Raw genomic sequence first — 12,647 nt, 5'->3', positions numbered from 1 at the left:
AGGGATGAAAGAATTAATTGAGAACAATGAAGAACCCCCAAATTAATTACAGATTATCAAGCTGAATGGGTAATATGATTGTCACTGGAGCTGTCACCCATAAAAGAATGCACAGGACTCATTCCACGGTTTAAAAAATCTGTGTCACTCTTGTCACTCCAGCAATTTGCTGGAGGTAATGTTACTACTAGCTATTGTGTTGTTACATTTGAAAAACTGTTATTAATTAAATATTCTTTCCATTTGATCTGCGCATACAAATGGTGAGGTTAATTTGAATGAGAAACGCTACTGTTAATTATTCAGACAAAAACACATGAGCTAGGTGTGAATTAACTTGGAAGAAAGCATGCACTGGGCCCTAAGCTATTCAATTCGATCTGATATCACCTCTATCCTTGTCCAAAAGCAAATCCCAGATGTGCTGGCATTGCCTCTGAAGCTCATACAGCTCCCACCTGTATACCATTTTGGATGGCAAAATACCTTGAACCAGCCCTCTAAGTTCAGAAGTAGTACCAATTGCTGGGTAGTAATTACTGGTGGAGTCTTTTGGGCTTCCAGGAGCATCTGACTGACCCCAATGGGAAATAAGATGCTAGGCTAGGAGCACCTTCAGTTGAGTTCAACAGGGACTTATGTTCACACTGTAAAATGAGTACATGTAAATTGGGGGTTGGGCCTGGCTGCTGTGAGCCATCTCTTTCATTATGCACTTTGAATCATTGAAAAGACGGGTTACACACTGTGTTTTCAATAGTAAGGCATTTCTAAAGCAGCATGCGTGGGGCGAAAGAAGGGGTAGGTTAGGAAACAGAACCACAACCTTTTGTTCATAACAAATTATATGCACCACCAAAACTAATGCACTGTAATATTCTGTCGCATTTCTATGTTACCATCTTAAATTAATGCCTGTGTGGAAATTCATTTTGTTTCCAGCTACCTAATCTATTGGGGTGAAGACTGTTGTAACACTGAAAATGTGCAGTGGCTCAACATTATATTTTATTTTGAAACCCTTTGGTAGCTGTTCACCTTTACTTTGCCTCCTGGAAGAGCAGACGAACCCTACAAGAGCAGCGGAGTAAACCTGTGAAACATGACACTCCATTACTGGTGCAGAAAAGCATGAGCTCTTCTTTAATTATTTAACTACTTGATCCTGGTTTTCCATCACAAAGAACTCCAAAATAAGCTAAACCGTTTGAATTCAGTAAAATAGTATAGTCAGTCATAAAATAGGCAATGTGTACTATTTCCGCCACACACATCTAATATGGAGAGTAGCAATACATTTCTAAGACTTATACACTTTTAATTCCATTAAAGGATTTAGAAGGGTCTAACCGAAAAGGATTCCACAGTGAATCCACAATACTTAGGATTACATGTATATCTTTAACACTTTTTGCTCCCTTTTATATTTTGGAAACAGCCTCCTGGGAGGAGACTGTCCGGGGTCCTGTCCGTCCAGTGTTCGTCCGGTACATCACTCCTGGTTGGCCAGCGGCCATATGGCCCATCCCCCACAAAACCCGCAAGGCCAGTAGCCTCCATTTGGCCACTGGACATCGCCAGAGACAGGGGCACTGGTCTGGAGAGTGGGTGACTAAGCGGCCTGCCTGCTGCTGCCCTCACTGCCAGTAAAACTCTGCTGCTTGGGAGTGGGCCCTGAGGCACTGACTGCTGCTCTGGGTCAGGGGCCAAGTGACTGCATGCTGCCCCTCAGAGCTCTCAGCTTCTCTCATAGGGTGTCTGTTATGAGGAGAGGAAGAAAAGGCGATTTTAACCTGCTTAGAGACAACTGAGGCCTGCTGGGTGACTGTGGGCCATCCCAGTTCTCTCAGAGCTCTCAGCCCCACTTCTCTCATAGGGTGTCTGTTATGGGGAGAGGAAGAAAAGGCGATTTTAACCTGCTTAGAGACAACTGAGGCTTGCTGGGTGACTGTGGGCCATTCCAATTCTCTCAAAGCTCTCAGCCCCTTTTCCCTCACAGGGTGTCTGTTATGGGGAGAGGAAGGGAAGGAGCTTTTAAACTGCTTAGAGACACCTGAAGCCTGCTGGGTGACTGTGGGTCATCCCAGTTCTCTCAGAGCTCTCAGCCTCACTTCACTCACAGGGTATCTGTTATGGGGGGAGGAAGAAGATGTGATTTTGAACTGCTTATAGACACCTGAGGCCTGCTGGGTGACTGTGTCATTACAGTTCTCTCAGAGCTCTCAGCCCCACTTCTCTTATAGGTTGTCTGTTATGGGGAGATGAAGGGAAGGCGATTTTAAATTGCTTAGAGACATCTGAGGCCTTTTGGGTGACTCAGGGCCATTCCCAGTTCTCTCAGAGCTCTCACAGCCCCACATCCCTCACAGGTTGTCTATTGTGGGGAGATGAAGGGAATATGTGTTTGTTAACAGCTTTGTGATTCCTTTTGGTAGTAAACAGCAGTGTACAAAAATCAATCTTCTGGGGCAACAGTGAAAGAAGCATGTGGGCACATAACTTTATATCAACAGTAACAAAATAGAGACAGAAGCAGTAGGGCCACAGAACTGGGAGGAATTGGTTGCCATGTAATCCCCCCCTAAGAAGAGTCCCCAGTCTGATTTTTCCTTCACATATCTGAGGACATGGCTCTTAAAACCTCATATGTAACCACTATGCCACCATTTCCAAAGGTCACTCCTCTCCCACACTCAACTAACATTCCAAACATCAGGCTCTTGACACCGATATCTCCACACCCACACCCTCATTTATCACCACACCACCACAGCTCCCCACACAACACACATATTCACCCTCATGCCCTTACAGACTGGACAACTCCTCCCCTTCCTCTTCCCAATGCCAAGACTTCTCTCAGTCTCACCTCCCTCACAGGGTGTCTGTTGTGGGGAGAAGAAGGGAAGGCGAATGTAAGCCACTTAGAGACTCCTGGTAGAGAAAAGCAGCATATAAGAACCAACTCTTCTACCTTGTAATGCTATTTTATTTTCTGTATTGGTACATTCTCTAATTTGTTTGGTTCTATTACCTGCTGATCTCATGGCATTGTTTTTACCTGTAGTCTCTGTGAATAAAAGCTGTTTTCCTGTGGAGGTTTGAATTGAACAAAGCCTTCACTCTGAGTTTGAACAGTTTTTTTGGGGGCAGAGAACAGGTAGGAAGCGGAGTCAGTTCAGTTGCTTTCCAGACATACCTCACTCCACCTTCATACAAATGCAAATAGAGGTAATGGGTGGCTCAAGATTACCCCCTTACCAAGCAGGGAACAGAGATTTGGAGGTTTTAAATACTAGAGAGGCTGCATTAAGTTGTGAGAACCTTGGAGCAGCGTGGAATAGGATCTGCAGACTAGATCAGGCCCTTCCATCACAGTCTACTTTATGTCTCAGCAACTAAGGTAGGCTATAACTGAAGTAAGTAAATAACTGAAGTAAGTCAATGGAGAGAGGGCATCTCCACCACATTTTTTCATATGTGGTGGAGATGTGATATTGTATATAGATACTGGATAAAAATCCATGTAATCCTAGAAGCGATGTTTAAACTTAAATTTCCACTAAAATCTGTATGTATGTTGTTAAGTATACCGCCAGAGTGCTTTCCCCTAAAAGCCAAGAATCTTTTCTTCTGTGCCACAACAGTGGTGAGATTGGTACTAGCCAAAAACTGGAAAGTGCAAGTGCTTCCATCAGTAGATGACTGGCTGGACAAACTTGCCGAATTGCCTAACATGGTACAGCTCACATCAAAGGTAACGGAAGGCCAGATGAAGCATTCCAAGAGTGGTGGTGCTACTATTTGGACTATCTTGTGAAGTAAGGCTGGAAAAGTGAAGAAAAGACTCGTGGGAGGGAGAGGGGAAGGAAATATTGTAGGGGAAATGTTCTGTTTTTCTTACTATATCTATCTAAAATTTAAAAATTAATAAAAAATAGAGAGAGGGCAGAAAATAAATACAAATATAAATAAATTGTTTATGAATGAACCATAGGTTTAATGTTGAAGCCATAGGCTTCATAGTAAAGAAGAAATCTCTGTCTCATTACAGGTTGCTTACATAGTGATACAGGCTCAGCCATGTATGGCTTCAATTTTGTTGTTGTTGTTTGTTTTGCACTCAAGGTCGTCTTGAGGGTTGGCAAGATTTATTTCAAAGGCACTATTCATTACTGAAGATCACCATGCAGTCTTCACCATAAACCTTACAAGAGGGATAAATTGCAATGACAGAGTGGTGGCTGGAGGCTCTGCATGCTGAGCACTTGTAATCTATCTGCATGGAATGGTTTCCATATGCTTGGATATTGCGAGCTGCAGGCTACGGTGCATATAGGAATTTGATCTTGGACAGCAAGAACAGATAGAGAGAGATTCTTTGTGATCACTCCTGCAACTCTGGAACTCTCACCTCTTAGGAACGTTTGAATAGGGGCATCTCGGACAAGTAGTATAAGGCATGGGGCTGGTGTGGCTAATGTCATTAATATCTAGGGTTGACAACAGGCTTGGAGAAAAATGAACTGTCCCTTCAATACGGTTTAAAGTGTGGAAAGGTGCAGCTGAAGCTCATTAAGATTCTGTTAAGGCAGCCTTTCTCAACTTTTTTACCATTAAGAAACCACTGAAACATCCTTCAGGCCTCCAGAAACCCCCAAAGGCCCATTATGCACGGCCGCCGAAACGGCGATTTCGGGTCACATGGAAAACGCGGAGGGGGAAGACGCGACGCATACCGGTTATACACGGGGCGGGGCGCGACGGCGGCAAAACCCAGAGTAACCGATTATGCACGCGCCGATCCGGGCGCCGCTTCTGGTTGCGCCCCGCTCACCCGGAAGCTGCGCTTTCTTCCGCGTTTCACTGACGCGGCTTTTTCGGCGGCATGCACCGAAGCTGCAGCCGGTTGCAGCCGGCTCCGTGCGTTATCCGTGATTTTAGTCGCCGCCATTCCACCCCGAATGTGCGCTAAAACCCCCGTGCATAATGGGTCAAAGTGGCACAATCATGCAGAATATGATTGGGAAGCATAGCTGTATACGTGCCCACAGGGGGCCCCTCCAGGCCCATCATTGGCCACTTTGGGAAGACGGTGGCTCAACATGACCATATATGGGCATATCACCCAATAAATGTTTAACACATTTTTAAAATACATAAACAACTAATTACCTCCCAGCCATTGGGGAACCCTTCCAGGGCTGCCAAGGAGGAAATGTGCTGCTGCTTAACCATGGGCCTTTTGGGTGGTTGTCCCAACCCTCTGAAATAATCTCCCATATTAGTAATCCCCAAAGAGCTGCAAATCAGAATTCTTTAGAGGGGTTTCTAGGGCTTAAATGCATTATAGTTGATCAAGAGGGCTAGGAGGCCTGGGCCTGGGGTCTAAATGAGAGTTATTAAGTTTACTAAGTTTATAAAGTTTTATTTGAAATTTTGGTGTGTTTTCTGATTTTATACCTTTCCTTTTGTTGCCCCCGTTGATGAATATATGAATATTTAAGTGAAATAAGGAAGATCTTCCAAATATTTTTCTGGTGCTATTTTCTTGCTGAACCTCACCTCCAACAAAATGCACTGAACTGTACTGCCCAGTGCAGTGTGGAGTATATGAAAAAAGTGGAGGACTTGGGAGCGCAGGTTGCATTTTAGTCTGTTCTTCCTGTTAATGCCCAAGGCTTAGGAAGGGAAAGAAAGAGAGTGCAGAGAAATGACTGGTGATGTCATTGGTGTCATTGAGAAAGGTTTGGGGTTTTGGACCATAGATTGTGCTACCATGATGAGGCTTTAAACTAAGTCCAATGGGTGAACGAGACATACATTCAAGGCTTAGTTCGATGACAATAACTGTAGATGGGAACACTGCAGATTTAAAGGGAATGGCACATATGCAGGAAAGTTCAAAAACTAAAACCCTGGGGTACTCGTATGAAGGATTACTATGTCTCTACACTAATGTGCACAGTATGAGAAACAAGCAGGATGAACTAGAAGTCCTAATACACGAAGAGGAATATGATCTAATAGGCATTGTGGAAACCTGCTAGGACAATACAACTGAAATAATAAGATTTAGGCAGATGGTGAGTGGGTGGGCAGGAAGGGATGTGGCCCTGTTTGTCTCTTGTGGCCCTTCCTTGCATTATTTGCATACCCAGGGAATTGCTAATCGCCACTGTGGGATGGTAGGTGAATTTCCTCCAGGCTGGATTCTGGATGTTTTTAGCAGTGGCGGGGATCACTTGGGCATGAAATTGGGGTCACTGTGGATGGGCAGGGAGTTATGAGTTCCTGCATTGTACAGGGGGTTGGACTAGTTTACCCTGGAGATCCCTCCCAACCCTGTGATTCTATGAACAGGAATAGGCTAAGAAAGCTGATTTTCAGTGGTGAAATGTGCGTGGAGAAAAGGGATAAAGCCCCTTTCCCTCCATTCCTCACCCCCCTAAAATTGCTGACCCTGTGGCACATTACGTAAAAGAATGAAAAGCCTGTTGGAAGAATCATGGAACCACAAGTACATATACTTGGGCCCTGAAATTTGAAACTGTAATAGTTGCTCCTGAAGTCTAAACAAAGGGATTTCATATTAGAAGAACAGTAGGTTTTATACCCCACTTTCCTCTACATTAAGGAGACTCAAAGTAGCTTACAATCACCTTCCCTTCCTCTCCCAACAACAGGCACCTTGTGAGGTAGGTGGAGGCGAGAATGTTCTGAGAGAATTGTGATTGTCCCAAGATCACATGGCAGGACTTGCATAGAGGAGTGCGGAATCATACCCCGTTTTCCAGAGTCTGCCACTATTAACCACTGCAGCATCGTGGCTCTCTTATTTCACTGTTTCATTTTTATTGAATATAACTTACCTACTGATTTCCCAATCAGATGAAGAGGGCTCTGGCCTATGAAAGTTTCTGCCATAATAAATGTACTGTTCTTTTAACAGTTGTTTTTATTTTTGCTTCTGTGGTTTGACTGAGGGTTTCTCTTATCTTTTACTGCAGCCGACTAAGACAGAATTTAAACTGGGTGTCTTTTTATTTTAACAGGACAGCTTTTTTATTAAAAAGAATTAGCACTATGTATCCCCAAATTTTAAGAGCCTCTTGTGGCGCAGGGAGGTAAGGCAGCAGAAATGTTGTCTGAAGCTCTGCCCATGAGGCTGGGAGTTCAATCCCAGCAGCCTCCTCAAGGTTGACTCAGCCTTCCATCCTTCCGAGGTCGGTGAAATGGGTACCCAGCTTGCTGGGGGGTATAACGGTAATGACTGGGGAAGGCACTGGCAAACCACCCCGCATTGAGTCTGCCATGAAAACGCTAAAAGGCATCACCCCAATGGTCAGACATGACCCAGTGCTTGCACAGGGGATACCTTTACCTTTATCCCCAAATTTAATTAGAAGGTTGATTATAGATTTAATTTGATAAATTACTCTTTTAAAATAGAAAGTGTTTCAACCATGATTGGTAGCAACCTTGGGCTTCCCCAATACAAACCTTCCTGAAATGAAGGAGACAAAGATGAAGATGAAGAAGAGCTCACTTTTATACCCTGCTTTTCACTACCCAAAGGAGTCCCAAAGTGGCTTATAAATGCCTTTCCCTTCCTCTCCCCACAATAGACCTCTTGTGAGGTAGGTGGCTGAGACAGTTCTGTGAGAACTGATCTGTGAGAACAACTCTAAGAGAACTGTGATTGGTGGGACGTCACCCAGCTGGCTGCATGTGAGGGAGTGGGGAATCAAACTCAGTTCTCCAGATTCAGGTCCTCCACCACTCTTTAACCACTATACAATGCTGCTGGCTTTCAAGGACCGATTATGCACAGGGCTAGAAATCCAGGATGGCGGCAGCAGGAGAGCCCTGATTATGCACCCTGCTGCTGCCATCCCAGCTCTTGACCAGCGCAGCGCCCCGGAAGACCCAAGACAAGGGAACATGGAATCTTCCGCATTCCCTGGGATGTCACGAGTGCCAGCGGGGGCTGGGTTGGGCCAGCCCCATGCATAAGCAGAAGACCCGGGTCTTTTGGCCCAGCCCTTCCCTCAACTTATGGTGTCCCTGGAGGGACACTGCACACCCCTGTCGGCTCCGCAGATCCTCGGAGCTGACCGGAGAGTCTCCCCACCCCCACCTTGGTGGGAGAGTGGCATGCCACTCCCCACCATTGTGCGGTGGGTGGGGTCTCCACTCCCCTTATCCCCCCCCACTCACCTCCTCTCTGTTGCTGTCTCCAGGCAGCGACTTGGGCTTTCTAGCCCCAGCATTGTGTGTGTGCACATGCCCGTGCTACGCTGGGGCAGCTTGCATACTCCAGGGGATTCCTCCCCCATGAGTACATGGGAAGTACTGGGGTGCCGGCAGGGCTGCTGCCATGCATAATGGGTCAACCACGGGTGTTCCATCAGATCCTCAATCATCTGGCCAATTGTGCCCTAAACCTGACTTAAGCTAGAAGCTGTTGCAGAATTGTCTGTTTCTTTGCTATGTGGCTTCTCAAACAACTGCAGAAGTGTCTTTGAAGAATCCTTGAATGTATTCCTGGCAATGTTGCATGTAATCACTAAACAGCAGTGCCCGACACAGGAAGTGGCAAACCTTTCTGGCTGTTCAAATATCTCTTTCCGTGTTCCCCTCCTTCCCCTTTACAAAAGTCAGCCGGAGATGAGAAAGCCCATTTGAATAAAGTTCTCCCCAGCACTGGGCACATCTCTTCAGGAGGCATTGTATTTGTGGAAGCCAGAACAAATAGATAGCTGTGCCAGCCTGAGATCCTGCTGGGCTCCTCAGCTGGGCGCATCGTCTGGCATCGCACGCTCAGAGAGAAACAGTTCTTGCCTGCTGAAAAGAGGCCTCCTTAACAAAAGGAGAGTCAGCTCTGCTCCATGTCAACTTGTTTCCCATTCTTTCCCCCAGTTGATTTAGAGTTCTGTTTAACATGATTGTATTCCAATGGAGGGAAATGATGAGTCAAGCAAATTGTTTTCAATTTCTGTGTACAATGTAGACCTCAGCCAGTTAAAGGTCAGCGGTGACTCCGTTGAAGAAACTGGGCTCATCAGCATTTAATTTAGCCAGTTAAAACAAATGATGCTCTTGGGTGTCATGTAAAATCCAGTTCTGGCCAGGCAGAATTTGCTGTTAACCCTTCAAATAAGGGTATATTTTATTTCAACATTAGTCACCACTAGGGGGTGAGTATTTGGTTGATCTGAGCTGGAGAAAATACAGATTTTTTTTTAGTGTTTACTATGCTGAATACTGATTAGAGAATTTGTTTCGACTACTGGTAGAGACATTCCCATAAAAAAAAATAGTCAAAAATAATTAGCTTTTATTCAGTTTTAATCCTAATAGCCAGGGAGTGATATTTAAAGTTCAAAGGGCTCCAAAGTTGCAGACTTACCTTTCAGCTGTCTCCTTTAGGGGTCTTTCCCACCCTTCCCAAACCATTCCCCAGGGAACAGGAAGGAGTGGGCATGATTTGGGAAACAGGATTTTATGTTTGGGGGAACATGGCTCTCTATCCAATCACAGAAGCTAGTTCTTTTTTGAAATTCTTCTGTACATGGTCAGAGTGGTGCATTTTGTGGTACTGGTTCTGCTGGGCACATTGCACTGATTCTGCTGCTGGCTATGCGAGAATGCCCACTGTGCACTTCACTTTCCATTGCACAGATCCTCTGGGACTTTCTGCTGGACTTGTACTGCCTAACTATTTTCCCCTCCCCCGCATTGGGAACAATGGAGGATAGGGTCATCCCTTTTGGGTGTCCATAGAATTGGACCCCTTGGTCCAATATTTTTGAAACTTGATGGTTGTTTTGAAGAGAAGCTCCAACAGTCTCCCTGAACATTTGGTGCCTCTACTTCAGCCCCCTCCCACAGATCACTTAATATACTCAAGGCTAGATTTGTCATTGATTTTAATGGGCCCAAAGGGTATAATGGAAATGAAAATATTTGGCATTCCCAAATACTGCTGAATACAAAAACGAATACCAGTATTAGTATTCAGGAATATTGATTAATACTGTTTTTTTTTGCGGGGGGGAATATACTCAAATGCAGAAACAAATCCAACCCCCTGAATATTTTTCTTGCACACCCCAAAGTAACCACACATTACAGTCATTCCTGTGGGGCTGGCGAAATGGTCATGGGTTTTGAGAACAACCTAACTTACAGAGTTGTTCTGAAGATAAAAGGAAGGAAATAAGAATCATTTATACTAGCCCAAGCATCATCATCATCATCATCATCATCATCATCATCATCATCATCATCATCATAATGTGCCACCTCGTCTCACCCTAATCAGAGTGACCCCAGGGCCATGTGGTTTTCAAGGGAAGAGATAAGCAGATGTGATTTGCCATTGGCATCCTTCCGTAGCTACCTCTGTCTCCCGTGGTAGTCTCCAACTCAGTACTAACCATGGCCAACCCTGCTTCATTCCCAGATTTGACATCATACTAGTCAGGGTTATTCAAACTGCAATTTGGAGGAAGGACAGGGTAAAAATGAGATGGAGGGACAGATAGTTGGTTGCCAAGTTGCCTTCCTTACCAATTCACCTGGCAATGAAAGGAAGGTGGATATTGAAAAGAGATAGGATAAGTAGAAAGGGCCAAGCAGGGAAGGATTATGCAGAGGGAAATATTGAAGCAGTAGCATGTTGGGGAAGGGATGAGGCAAACAGAAGCTTTCTTAGTTACAAACAATAGAGAGGGAGAGAGTACCAATTCCTGAAGAAAACACTGATCTTCCTATTGAAGACTCTTCCAACCTGAGAAAAATACTCTCATGTACCAAACCTATTATATATTGTCCATTGCATGCTTGGCAATATCGGGTGCACATTAAAAAGCTGTATATGAAAACATGCATATGACAAAAACAGAAAACCTTGGAGTGCCATCTAACTAAAGAAATGTACATAACAAAAGTTATCCTGCCTCAACTTTCACTCATGCACATTGTTCATAAAAATAGACAATACTTTCAACTCTCTCTCAGTAATGTTACCCAGGGTCTATTCACCATCCTCTAGTGGTGTCAAGTAAAGTAACTCAAGTAAAGTAACCTCAGTCCCTCCTTCCAAGTGCTAATATGTGGTATATTGAATGATTCCATTTTGCAGGTCTTTGCAAAGGGAGACTGGCTCAGGCTGGCTCTCCTATCTTCCTTAGAATCACCTCTCTGCTGGATAATTAGTTATGTGAGAAACCTGGTGACTTGCAAGGGGAGGGGGTGAGTTGGAGAGGTGAAGTAATCTTCTAGAGGCTTTTAACAAGGATGGTTCCTACTTGGCCAGGCCAGAAAGTATGTCTGCGCTGATGATTAAGAGAGGGTATGCTAACTTGGATTTTCACTGGCCTATATCTATAGAATTGCTGCAGTGTTGTAAGATTTGATTATGCTAGTAACTAAGGATGTACCTCTTGATGCAGATTTTCAAGTGTCAGGTAGTCAGCTAACTTCATTGTTTAAAGTTGCTTGTCTTGAGAGAATTGTGTTGTATTTAAGAAATTTCTAAATATTTTTTTTCTAAATTGTTCTTATTACCCTGGTTATTTGCACATGCTCACCCTTAAGAACCCCCAGGGTTCAGCTAGGAACTCCTTCACAATCATGGTGCACACCAGGGTAGTTCATTTGATAGTCAGAAATTGGGCATTACTGCTGTATTATTATTATGGTTATCAGACTCCTTCCCCTCAAGTCTTTCAGAAAAGCCTACAAACTTTTTGCTACTCCACACAGGGTTTTTCTTTAAGTTAGATGTTGGCATATTCAACTCTCTACTTTTGATTTTGAAAAAGCTGTTGATTGGTGGATTGATAAATTTTGATTTCTAGAGTCTGGCAATTGAAATTCAGGTGATGGAAATCTGGTGGAGATGTTTGCTAGCTGGTTAAGCTTTGAACTGATCTATTATTGTCTTTAGACTTTGCCTTCATTTCTATTTTTTCTTTTGATGTTAGCCACCCTCTAAATTTTACAAGGGTGGGATATTTCAAATAAGTATATAGTTAAAAAATCCGTATCTCTGTGGGGAAGTACAAAAAAAATCATCTCCACAGTAGGGGATCTGAAAGAACTGAAGCTAAACACCACAGTAGGGGATCTGAACTGAAAGCATCAAATAATGTTTTCAAGACTGATAATTATGCATTTTGGAAAAAATTGTACTAACTACAGTATATAAATAACCTATTCATATTGTGAGGAAAAACACGTGTCAGAGACCCAAGCCTGCGTCCCCTTTGGTCAGGTTCCTTGTTTTTTGAGCAATACCCAGCCTGTGGGCTCTCAAGGTTAAAAATGCACAAATAAAGGAGACCTTTAAAAATATATATAAAGGTTTATTATTTACAGGGTAAAAGGTAAAGGTATCCCCTGTGCAAGCACCGAGTCATGTCTAACCCTTAGGGTGATGCCCTCTAGTGTTTTCTTGGCAGACTCAATACAGGGTGGTTTGCCATTCCCTTCCCCAGTCATTGCCATTTTACCCCCCAGCAAGCTGGGTACTCATTTTACCAACCTCGGAAGGATGGAAGGCTGAGTCAACCTTGAGACAGCTGCTGGGATTGAACTCCCAGCCTTATGGTCAGAGCTTCAGACAGCATGTCGGTTGC

General features: G+C 44.1%; 1 protein-coding gene across 1 annotated transcript in view; it reads left to right on the top strand.

Annotated features, from left to right (window-relative positions):
- Positions 1-11,337: 11,337 nt before the first annotated feature.
- Positions 11,338-12,647, top strand: part of THSD7B (thrombospondin type 1 domain containing 7B) — a 702,862-nt gene continuing 701,552 nt past the window's right edge. The window contains exon 1 of the mRNA XM_077320192.1: positions 11,338-11,359. The gene's annotated coding sequence lies outside the window, so the exon portion shown is untranslated. The remainder of the gene's footprint in view (positions 11,360-12,647) is intronic.

The sequence above is a fragment of the Paroedura picta genome, chromosome 2 (assembly GCF_049243985.1).
Source record: "Paroedura picta isolate Pp20150507F chromosome 2, Ppicta_v3.0, whole genome shotgun sequence".
Lineage (NCBI taxonomy): Eukaryota > Metazoa > Chordata > Lepidosauria > Squamata > Gekkonidae > Paroedura > Paroedura picta.
This window is presented reverse-complemented; position numbering and strand designations above follow the sequence as displayed.